This window comes from Triturus cristatus, chromosome 7, assembly GCF_964204655.1.
Source record: "Triturus cristatus chromosome 7, aTriCri1.1, whole genome shotgun sequence".
In the NCBI taxonomy this organism is placed as follows: Eukaryota; Metazoa; Chordata; class Amphibia; order Caudata; family Salamandridae; genus Triturus; species Triturus cristatus.
Window position 1 is genome coordinate 188,213,620 of NC_140590.1, and position 12,763 is coordinate 188,226,382.

A 12,763-nucleotide genomic window follows, 5' to 3' on the forward strand; every position below is an offset into this window, starting at 1 on the left:
TATAAATGCCAATACAAAGAAAATCTGAAAAATTAAAGGTTTCCCTTTAACATCACTGATGGACACATAGGAGAAGCTTAGAGGCTGTGAGAGTGGGCTGAGAAAAGCCTGACAGTACTGGGTAATTTATATTCCAGGGGAACAAGCGTGTAATTCCCACACCTTTGCAAAGAATATGCTATATCAAAGGGACAGTTTGTGTCTCATGGGGTCATTATATGAGCAATTCACAAATGGAGATAAAGGGACATGGAAGGCCATCTGAGCATGAGTGCTTGAGGGATATATCTTTATGTTACATGGCAAAGCATTGGCATTCAGGGTACTGCTGATTATGCTCAATTTCATTAAATAGCCTAGCAGATTGGGCTGAGGAGAGAGGCTTTTTATCTGATCTTCAGTATAGGGTCCGTTCTGGTCAGGGCACTGGAGAGCAAACCTTGAATCTCTATTTATTAACTTGTAAATACATTAAGGCCAAGAAGGGAGCAGTCCGTCTGGCCTTCATAGACCTTAGCTCTGCCTTCGATAGAGCCACCCATTCTAAGCTCTGGTCCATGATGAAACAGATGGATGTCGACCCAGTTTTAACATTTTTTTTGCGGGATTTGCACAATGATCTCTCAGCTTGTGTCAGGTTTGGCCCTAACAAGGAATTCACTGAGCACTTTAAATTGCGGTGCAGGGTTGGGCAAGGTTGTATTTTAGCTCCTTTTTTATTTATTTTTTACATCATCCAAATAGAGCACACTCTGCCAGCTCCTGGTGGCTTTTCTATGCCTGCCTTGCTCTATGTCAATAATATTTTAATTGCTTGTAAGGCTTTCAAAAACTTCTTAAGCTTTTTATTAGCTTTATGACTACCCTTGACCTGACGACAAACTTCTCAAAGTCACATGTTATGAAGATTGGCCAACCAAACACGAAAACCATGAAACACGCAGTAGATGGCCAAAATATAGATAAGTTCAGGTACTTGGGGTTCCAACTGGATTCTGAGTTCAATTGACACTCACTTATAACTCAGAATGTTTTGTCAATTCAATTCAAATAACTTTATACGACAATAACCATTAACGTCACAAAAGTGTAAAAATCATACATTATATCAATTAATAACATAACAATTAATAATTACAGATAAAAACCAGGTAAAGAGAGTTGAGTTAAAAAATACAATATAAACACAAGTAAATTCATTTAGAATTAAAAAGTTACATACTGAACAGGCCGTCATCAATTAAGGCACAAGCTATGGGCTAATCAGTTTCCGATTTACTAGAATCAGACATAAATAGGAGGCAGGGAGAAATACACATAGGGATCAGGTAACATTTGAAGGAAAAACAAAGCTGGATGACATTGGGCAAATTTATATTTCTGAAATATTATAGAATAAACTTTTTGCGCTCAGTAACATAAAATTTACAGAAAAATTTACAGAAAAATATGAAATGAATATTGGACTGAGGAAATCCCATCACATGGGCATACTGGTAATTCACTAATCGAATACACTCCCGAGGGAAAGCCCAACATGCAAGGGATGAGGTTTAATCTAAAACGTACTAATACATAGCGGTGACGGAGGTTGGTCACAACAACCAAGTATGGATTTGGGCCCTTACAAGCTGAAGGCAATCCCAGGTATAATACTACCATTTTTTTTATTACAGTTAGATGCATCTCTCTTATTTCCCAAGAAGGTTTGAAAGCAAGATTTAATTTTAGCTTTGGAGAGTTTCTGGGACCTAAGAGAATCATTATACAATGCTTCTAGGCTAAAACTCACTAATGTCTGTCTTACATATTTAAACCAAGGGGTCTTGTGAGCGTGTTCACAGTGGAGGCAATCCTTAATGATGTTTTGGGTTAGTCCCACAGTGTGCCTTTGCCAAATTGAGAGCCACAGTAAGACTGGCGTAAGTGATATGACATCTGTTATATATGGTACATTCAATTCGTCATGCATTGTATAGCTTGAACAACTATTAGGTAGAGATAATAGTTTTTTTTAAATGCAATTTTCTAACCGTTGCAGTTGATAAGCATTCAATATCCCCCAGACTCCAGCTCCATAGGAGGAAATGGCCTTAGCAGAATAAATATTTTTAATTGGCTCTAATGGCTTACTGCCCAGTTTTTTTATGAAGGAGAGCATAGCCACAGTGCACTTCTCTAGGGCATTACATCTGTTTGATATCATATTTGCCCATGTTTCGCTGTTGTTAAAAAGTACACCCAAGTATACAAAGAACTGAGTAATCTCCACTTTCCGTTCTGCAATATAAAATAAGGGTTTTTTTTAGTTTGCTTACCCATCATCAAAACAAAGGTTTTCTACTTGTTTGCCTTTAGATGCAAGGAGGCCATATAAGATACATAATTATCAGCTAAACTTAGGGAATAATCTAGTGCATTCACCCTGGATACCAAATCTGACACATGCTGTACATTCGGATTATAGTTGACGAATGAAGAGTATTATAATATCATCCACCCCCATATCTTTCAGGATGGTCCACAAATGATTATGTGGAACAGAGTTGAAAGCTGCCGAAAGGTCCATAAACCCCAAATAAATGGTTCCTTCTTTAATTTGGGTGTATTTTGCTGCAATTAGATTCAAGTTTAGACAGTGATATAAAGTGCCCATCCCTTTCTTAAAACCATACTGCACTGGTATTAAAATATTTTTTTCAGTCGCCCTTTCTTCTAATTTATTTAAGAGCAGACGACCCATTAATTTTAGTGTTCCATCTAAAAGTGAGATGGGTCTATAGTTCTTAGGCAGAGACTTGTCCCCTTTTTTATAAATTGGCACATTGGTTGTCGTTTTCCATGATGCCGGAGGGCCCGCTATAGCAATTGCTTTAAACACATTTGTTAAAAGCAGGACCCAGAGATCTGGGCTATCAAAGAAGAAGTCGACTGGGGCCCTATCCGGGCCTGGGCTTTAGAGCCACTACACTGCATAAGACCACATTTTACTTCTGACATAGTAAAAACTATAGGGGTACATACACCAATATTTAAAGCAACTTCTTTTAGCCTTTCCTCATTTGAGGGTAGGGTAAAAATACCTAAATAGTGGTCCACCCAATCACCTTCTCCCACGTGGACCTCTAAGGCTGCCTCATGGTTCAAAAACGGAGAATTAACTACAGCCCAAAATGTCTTAGAATCTTTTAGCAATGCTGCACAGTGCAGAATGGCCCAGGCCTCCTCTTTAATGTTTTCAACCTGAGACGTCTACAAACCTAATAATGGGCACGGGCAGAAGCAAGCAGTTCTTTATCTCTTGGTCTCCCTTTTAATACTTTGTGTAAATTATCAAGGGCTTTAGTGCAGGCCGCATCAAACCAGCACGGGGCCAAAGATTGCGGTTTCTTATTACGCGAACGTAAGTTACTTTCCACTGTCTTAAGCAGTGAGACAAAAGCCTCTACAATAATCAGCGGGTCATTATTTAGGTCAAGACTGATTTTAAGTTTGTGCTGGGTGGAACCAATTATGTTAGGGACAAAAACATCCGTATCTATCTCTTCCCATTTAAGTATAATTCCATATTTCCTATCTATTGTTGGCAATTGCATTCTTCTTACAGACTTGCCGAAAGAGTTATTCCAACCAATCTGGAAGGAGAGTGCAGCGTGATCACTAAAGTTTAAACTTAGAACTTCGATCTGGTTAAATAAAGGCTTTAGAATAAGTGCCACCAGCAGACAATCTAACGTAGAGCCATATATAGTACCACCAAAGGTTTTTTCCAGGGTACCCAAGGACTCATTAACAGGGTTAAGAATGACCAAATTTCGCACAATCAGAAGGCTGGTTAATTTTTCCCCATAGGGTGTGTGCAAAAAATGTGTAGGTACTTCGCCTTCGTCATCTTTCAGTCCACAAACAGGTTTTAACATCTTTGAGCAGCTATACGCATTAAAATCGCCCATCCAGACTATCTTCAAGGGGTGTTGGTGAGTAATTATAGCCCTGTCCATAGCACCTTCTAATAGTTCAATAACCTCAGCCATATTACCCTCAAAGTTAGTGTTATAGAAGTTAATTATCATAATGTCATCTTCCCCAGGACCACTACACTCTAAGAATACATGGACTCTACATCAGTCTGGTGAACATTTACACATAGTGTGTTCCTAAATAGGGTCAATAAGCCCCCCCTCTCGGCCCGACCGTGATGGGATTGTTGGAGTTTGAACTGAGCGGTATCCCAATCGGGGTATTTACATCAAGCTGGGGAAAATTGATTGAGGCCAACTGCCCAATATGCAAAAACATGCAAAGAAGATGTTGCGCACATTTTGTTCTTTTGTCCAGCATATAGTACGACCCGAAAATGCTGGCTTTTCCCCTTGTGCAAAATATTGGGCCTCAGAAAATGTGTACAAGCTCGAAGAGTTCTAAACTACGATACCAACCCACTTATTGTCTATGCAGTTTCCCGTTTCCTATTTGCTATATGGAGGAGACAAACGAGTTTTATTAATCCATAGTAATGGCCTATCAGTTTTTATTTTCTTATTAACTGACCATGATAACTCATTGTTTAATAATTGTTTCTTAAATTTACATCTTCCTATTTATGATCTTATTTTTGTACTTGTATATATTTTATTGTACTTTTATGGTCCTGCGACCGAAATAAAGTTATCATGAATGAAAACTGAGCGGTATCCATTAATATGGACATATCCCACTTTCCAAGTTTCTTGTAAGCATACTAAGTCATAGCGGTCGATAATTTTGAGCCAGTCATTGTTATTTAGCTTTGCTCTAAGCCCTGCTATATTCCAGCTAAGAGTTTTCACCATTCCTTCCCATTGGTCCAGTGAGGGATTAGGTAATAGAGGAATTCTCTCCTTCTGTCCACATCTTTGCAGTAAATGTTGGGTTTCCCTATTCTCCTCCTGTCAATCGCAAGGTTCAAGCCCCTCCAGAGCCGCGACGCTAGTAGTCAGCAGGATTGCAGTGGTCTGGTTCCATCCCTCCTGGAGGACCAGTGGAGCTGGAGATGGGTGGGTGTCCAATGCATTAACCGCTGTGCTCACTATATACTTAAACCCCTGTGGTCTATAAAAGAACCCCAATGGGACAGCATAAATTTGTGCAGACAAAGTGGGGGTACTAGGGAGCCTATCCAGAAGGTATTTTACAAAGTGTTGGTTGTTAAAGTTATTAACTATACAGTCCCCCCGCTTGTTTCCGGGGAATAACCCGGCCATCGCACTCTTCTGACCATGATAATATGATTTGCAATGAACGGGTGGGAGTAAGGGTCGATAAACTTGGATAACCAGTGTAATGACTTGTTCATAAATTGCTGAGTTGTTTGTAGCTGCGTCTGATGTAGTTTTGGAGTGTCTGTTAATATAATAACAAATGAGGATGCGGTTGGGGAGAGGCTTAAAGTTAAATTAGGATCGAGCATTTGTAGGTAAACTCCCCGCCCATCCCCTATTTTATCCTGGTCCATCCTAGAATCTCTAGGAGTTTATATTCCTCTAGGTCTATGTAGAGGATCCTACAGGTGTGTTTTCGGTTTATTTTTGCTGCCCGTCACTTACGCGATCGCCCACAATTGCGTCTAAATAAGTTGCGCTGCTCTTTACCCCTCTGTTGTCCTGTCGTTAATGCTGAGGGAGTGTGATTATGGTGCTACCTCTGTGTAATGTATTACCAGGAGGATTGATTTTACATTTACATGTACAAAATACCACTCTCGGGTCCTCTGTAAGTCTCTCAGTGCTTTCAAAATGTACTGCCCCTCCGGTTACTGATCAAGGCTAGGCTAGCCTCTATCTGTTCCAATTTCTCTATCAAGTGGTTCCAACAGGCATGACACAGTTTGCTCCAGTTCCAAATTAGTTGCAACAGGACCGTATATAGAAATTAGCGGCAAGATCTCCTCCTACCCCTCTCCCTGCAACCATTTTTACAGTCTTAGGTGGTCTTGGGGGTCTTCCACCCCTCTTTTTTTTAGTTGGCGGCTCCTCAGAAAGTCTTGGGTCGCAGAGTCACCAAGTAATGTTTGGGGTCCGTTCTTATGATTACACTCAGTGCATTCGAACTAGTGGGTACATCTGGCCCTTCGTGGGGAGAGTGACCAATAGGACCGGATGTTTGTAAGGACTGTAAAGTCTGAGTGCTCACCTCTCCTGCTGATAACCTTTCTTCTTCCCTCTCAATCTCTTTTGTCAGGACATCTGCCGCTCTCAGCAAGAAAGAGTCCATTGTGTTGACTGCCTCGAGTCCCTGGTCACAGGTTTTTGACTTCCGCTTCCCCATATCACCAGATATCACCAAATGTCCTTCTTGTTGGATTTTCAGAACTATCCATTAGAGGGGGGCCCAGCCCAGCCTCTTCCGGGTGAGGACTGGCCTGCCCTTGGCCCGGGCTTTGCCCGGGCATAGCCCGGCACGTCCCCGCGCGCGTCCCACACCGCAGGCCGGGAACCTCTTTTTGTTGCGCATAAGCGCGTCGAGAATCGCGGGAGTTGTGGCACGATTACAGGAAGCCCATGGTGAGCAGCAGGAGCCCTGAAGCAGAAAGTGGATGTTTTGTCCTTTAACAGAGCGATATTCAGCCTTAGAGATTTTTCCCGCAGGCTTGGGTGCACTCATAGTCAATCGATCCTGGGAATTTACAGGGGCAAGTGTGTGCCACTAGTGAGCTAAGGCAGTGGAATTTAGGGATATGGCCAGGTTGCTCCACTTCAAGTAGTCCCCAAAAAGTTTTAAGGAGCCCTTTGGGAGTTCCACAAAGTGTACCTCACGAAATTGTTCATGAAGAACTAGGTTTAGATTTCATTATAGACCAGCTTTGCCTTTGTCCTCTAAAACTTTGGAACACAATTTTGGTAAAGGCGGAACTTAGCCGTAATAGACTTATTTTGCAGGATTGTTTAAAATGAGAAAAATCCTCCTTGATCCCATGGCTGACGTATGTGGCGCCTAACCTGAGAGCTCTAGGGAGGCCTGATCTATATGATAATCCTCTGTCACAACTCGCACTGATGGCAAATGGGTTGAAACTGCTTTTAGGGACAAGTTGACATCAGAACGAGAGGACTCTGCACTAATGAAACATTCCATGCAACATGCATTACTAGTGAAAACTGTCACCAATACAGAACCTTCTGGAATATGACACCGCACCAACGCCTCATATTGACTTATTTCAGGTAGAACTTATTTCCCCGCTTAATCAATTTAAATCATGGTTGTTTTACGAATTCGGACTTCCCCCTTTTTCACTGTGAAAATGCATCAATTAATGATAATTTACATGTGTTAATGCTTTTCGAAAATACAATAATTTGAGACATAAGCTTTTACGCCCAATTTTAAAACCATTGAATTTTATTCAAGTTAGGCCTTCTTTACTGTTGTTACAGCTGGTAAACTCTCCTTATATTTGTTTTTTTCTTGTACGCTGTTTGATGTGGGTTTCAAATTGAGAATGAGTTTGGTAGTGAAAAATTGGATGTTATTTTTAATGACCTGAGTTTTATGATTTTATCTGTAAAATCGAATAAAGATTATGAATTGAATTGGCTAAGCAAATATCTAAATACTCCCCCGTGGTATCTAGAAATGCTTCAACGCATGGGCCGAGTGTGAACAGGAAGAAGACAGGGATGCTATTGCACAGGCTGGGGACGCAATACCGAGATCCTGTCCAATCATAGATGGAGCAGGGCCGCTTAGCCTGCCTTGGATGGCTGGCAAAGACTTGCATTGATAAACAGAGTGAAAGATGGGGTTAGTGACCCTCAGGCACATTGCGACAGTAATTTTATCCAGCTAGATAACGCAAAGATGTATGTTCTGACCCTTCCGGTATTCACCTTAAGGAGCAGATCTCACTGCACTGTTTTTTGCTTGTTTTGCTTTTTAAGGCTGGAGCGTGGGGGTACTGAACTGCCCGGTTCCATACCACAGTATACTGTCACAAGTGAATACAATGAGATGAACTTTGCATGTACTTATAGGCCGATATTTCTCTCTATATTCGAACCCTCTTGATATACAAACTGGGGCTCGATGTATGACTCAGTTTGTATTGTGCTGGTTATAATAATAACAACAGTTTCTAAAAAAAAGAGACCTTTACGAACCAAACCTTGTTTTTGAGAGGCTTCATGGGCTGCATCTTTGTGCCCTAATTGGGTCATTGGCTTGGTATCAACTAATATTTCCCTACACGAGGCAGATGTATGTTTTCCAGTGGGTCTCCGCACACAGCACAAGTCGCATTGGGATGGACAATTTGCTTTCTTTTGCCCAAGATTAAGGAACCACAAGGGAATTATGTTTCTAGTAGGATTGGTAACTGACACCTTTTCATAAATACAGTGAAAAAATTATATTTTGGTGAATGCTATAGCCTTGCATGCACTCCAAGCGTGTTCCTAATGTTTAAACTGTTAGGGAGCGAGGTCAGTGCCCTAACAGGATCTGTATGTGAGCTCCAACACATTTAATAAAGCTAATTACAGTGCCTCATATTATAAAATCAACTTCCCTACTGTCTCTATTTTTAATTTCATAACCACTATTGGTGACTGGCATTTTATCCTCTCATGCAGAGACATGAAGCATGTACTGGAAAGGCAGCCAAAGGAAATAGCTCCTAAATTGCCCTGCTGCTGTCAGGCAACATCTTCAGCCATTCAAATGAAGTGATGACGTTTGGTTTCTGTTTTAGATGGAAGACTGGAAATACTACAGGACTGGACAAGCTACTCACACCAGAATGGAATATGCGCAGTAATAGATGGCAAGGGCCTAAGAACGCCTTTGGGCCCTGGCATTTTTGAGTTTTTTGGTTTACAAACTACAGGTCATTACTGCTGTCTGAGACCTGAACACGTAAAATTGGTGTAACATAACTGCTCTCTACTCCTGTAAAAAGCATGTAATTTAGCAGCAGCCGCAGTGCTGTGTGAGCCTGTAGAATAGATCTCGCCCTGCTGACTTTGGCATGTGATTGTTATATTTGTATAAAGTTTATTTTTTCCATCCTGGTCCTCCCAGGCACATTCTCAGAATCTACTTGGAAGTGAAAAAGGCAAAAAGAAGGTAAAGAATGACGCAATATACATTTTGATAACTGACAGGCCACATGAAATTACTAAATGATATTGTTTTAACTGCCTGTATATAAAAAATAACTTTAGCATTTTTTTAGCGACACGTGTAGTTCACTTTTGTCGAAGTGTGCTCTAACATTCCCCCTCGTGCGGCTTTTGGGTGAAACGTTCCTCAGTGAGAATCCCTTGACCCCCCTCTCTCCCAGAAAGTTTGAATCATTCCCTTTGGCTCTCACTTGTCCTAATCGAGACAGGTGTCTGCTCCCTTCCACTTTACAAGTACCCCATCTGCCGCTGCATGCGCACGAGGCTTGCACAAATCAGGCACCGCGGAAATCACAGAGGCGTGCTCCAAGTGTTAGTGCACGAAAAAGCACTTGGAGCATAGTGTCGTTAACAGTGCCTCATTGGATATGTCCTGAATTTCATGTTCCAGAATATGGTGAAAGTGTTGAGTGGGAAGTAAAATATCGGGTCCGTCAAGTGAATCTACTGTCTTAATGCTCGCTTTTTTAAAAAAATTAATTGTACCTCAAACCATTTCAAACTGTGCTGCAAACAATGTTTCTGAAACCACTGAACCATTTTGTCCATCTCCTATAGTTGCTGTTATTTTTTTCTTCTTCACAAGTAGAGGCGCTACCAGTGTAATGGCGCTAGAACCCCTTTCCTCCTGCTGTGATTTTTGGCATACTGCGAACTCCACCGAAAGTTATTGTGGCACTTACATGTGCCCCAGTTACATTACACAAGGTCACGTTCACATTTTAGGTGGCATTGAGCCGACGCCGAGACTCGGAACTGGTTCCCCAGGTCGTTGCTAGGCGACAGCCTCTCCCTTGTTTCTCAAACCCCATTGCCTCTCTTCAGCAAATGTTTGAAACCCAGGGCCAGCTTTAGTGTCTCTTTTGGCCCCCTCCTCCATAAATTCCCTCACTACCGCTTTCCAATAGTGCCCATCAGCTCTCCATTGCCCCTCTCGGCCGTACATTTCATTTTTTAAGTGCTTAGGTCTACTGCTAGTTCTCGCACAATCCGTTTTGTGATGTGCATGGTACATGCTCTTTGCAGCAGGCACATTATCCCTCTGTACTGATTTAGGATGAGTAAAACCTGCCACCAGATACAATTCCGACCTACAGTAGTAACATTAATCACCAGAGATATCTTGATATTGTTTCTTGTGCCTGACAGCTGCTGGACGCACAAGGAAGTGCACGAGCATTTAAACTCCTAATTTTTTTTTAAACAAAGTGCCCCCACCAAAGTGAGCACCAGATGCGGCTGCACCGGTCGCACCGCCCTAAAGCCGGCCCTGGTGAGACCAGGCACCAGCTCGCTAACCCTGACCCACTGGCCTGCTGCCCCAGGTGCTCTGAACCTGCTGGGTTAGATTGCATATATTTATAGAGCCACCCCTGACAAGGTGTCGAGGTGCGGCAATTACAAAAATGCGAAACACTTGCCAAACAAGTTCATGGATAGCATGCAGGCCAAGAGGCCGATTCCGCGGACACTCCGACTTTTGCAGCCATAAATTGCGTTCTTTTGACTGCCTCTTGTCTCAAATTTTCACTTTCATGAAAAGTCAATCGGGGAAATACGGTCCCCAAATTATGTTTTTTTTTAATCTCTCACTTTCCTCTGCCTAAATGTTGCCATGTATGAGTTAGGCTCAGACGGAATAGAAATGGCTCGAAGGGAGAGGATGCGGCGTAACAGCCAGAGCTTCCGACTTTGGCTCTGGGGAACCAGGCCCGAGTCTTGACTTCGGCTCCACATCAGGGCTTGGCATGTAATCTCCCGGTGCCTACGCAAATGAATGTGCCCTTGTGCAATGCAATTGGAGGTGGTGTAAAGCGCTCCAATACCTTCGGGTAGAGTTCGCGCTATATATAACCCTGCAGAAAAATAGCGTGCAGTCAGTCTGGGGCATGGAATGGTTGGGAGTCAGCCAGGTCTTTAAGTGGTCCGTGTCCTGCCGGTGCTCAGCGCCCGCAGTTCTAAAAAGATGGTGCTGAGACGGGTCCCGATCGGTCTCGCCATTTTTGCCCTCACCTTCTGTGTGAAAAATTCATAAATCTTCCTCTGCAGCGCTTCGCTGCCTCTAATGTAACATTGAAGAATCTCGTTATACGTCAGCCTCGTCATTTCCAATCCCGAGCATTTTTCATTATTATACTCAACGGAGCCAGTTGTTGCCTATTTGTCATATGGAACTAAAAGCCAATGGCAAATCCAATAGTCTGGGCTTGTTTTAGGTGTAATGTTACTTGTATTTTGTATCTGGATTCTGGATGTAATGATAGAAGCAGCGGGATACAAGACGGGCGGCACACTATGCTAAGCACAGATATTTAGCTCAGGTGTCTTTCAGCCACTGCTTTAATTGCGTCGGCCAAGCCCATTCGAGAGACCCCCCCAGTTTTTTCATCCTACTTACGCCATGGGGTCAGCCAGAAACAATCCCTCACCTTCCGACCTCCTTACCTCAGGGGTAAGCCAGTGTTGCTGGAAGCGCAGGGAAGCCGACGTCTCTCATACTTGCTAATGCATCCGCGTCCAAGGAAGAAATGAGCGAAGCTAAGGTAAGAGTGAGGGAAGGCGGAGGGGGGGGGGGGGGGGGGAGAGGGGTGTGATACCTGTCAGACTGGCCACCCAGGGCGATACTAGAGATGCTTGCTGAGAACAGAGGGTCGAGGCCTGAGACCTGAGCCCATCTCTTAGGCACCCACAACTCTGTCGGCGTGGCAAGCAGAGCTCAAATTGTGAAAAACATAACTGAACAATTATGTGCAGGTGCCATACTCGGGTGTACCGTACATTAATAAGCAACAGAAAGTTAGGAAAACAGCGTCCAAAAGTGAAACCAGTTTTGAACACGAGACTGCCAGAGAGAAACAGAGGAGGCGTGGAGCTCTGAGAATACTTTTATTGCGTTTGACTCCACTAGAGCGCAAAGAGCTTGTTTTGTGGTTTGCATTGTCTGCATTCTTTGCGGGATTACTCATGGACGTTATAAAAGGAAGAAACGTGAATAGCAGGAAGACAAAAAACAACTTTAGGGGCATATTAACAAGCCAGACGATGAAATTATCGCCGCTTTAGCGGCAGAAAACTGCCGCTAAAACGGCGATAATGGGCTTGATAATATGCTCTTTGGAATTCCAATTGAAGCCCATGTTAGATGTGAAGGACATCTAACCTGAGCTTCAATTGGAATTCCATAGAGCATATTATCAAGCCCATTATCGCCGTTTTAGCGGCAGTTTTCTGCCGCTAAAGCAGCGATAATTTTATCGCCTGGCTTGTTAATATGCCCCATAATTTGGAAAACCTTTTGGACAAAATCTATAGTAATTCTTAGCCTTATTCATGGAACTCAGGGGGATATGTACAAGGAAGTGGAGGAGAGAGGCGTTAGACTCCCTGGCTTAACGCCGCGCTCCGCCACTTCTGAAAACGCAAGGCTTTACTTGATGTGGTGCAGCCTTGAGTTTCCCCCTGCGATGGCGCTTAGTTTAGCAACTTAGCGCCAACGCAGTCACCATTGCACCAGAGTGCAAGGGTGTCTGCCTGCAGGGGAGGATTGTTTATGTGTAGGAAGGTGTCCCTTCCTGCACATAAACAATCCTAAAATGCCATTCTGT

At 42.9% G+C, this 12,763-nt stretch overlaps 1 protein-coding gene across 6 annotated transcripts in view; it reads right to left on the minus strand.

Annotated features, from left to right (window-relative positions):
* LOC146809182 (uncharacterized) overlaps positions 1 to 11,716 on the minus strand; it is a 516,937-nt gene extending 505,221 nt beyond the window's left edge. For 4 of the 6 annotated variants that reach the window (XM_085616005.1, XM_085616004.1, XM_085616003.1 and 1 more), the window contains exon 1: positions 11,604 to 11,716. The gene's annotated coding sequence lies outside the window, so the exon portion shown is untranslated. Of the gene's footprint in view, positions 1 to 11,556 lie in introns of all 6 variants that reach the window. The other 2 variants (XM_085616001.1, XM_085616002.1) reach the window with 2 other exon arrangements.
* Between the last annotated feature and the right edge of the window lie 1,047 nt (positions 11,717 to 12,763).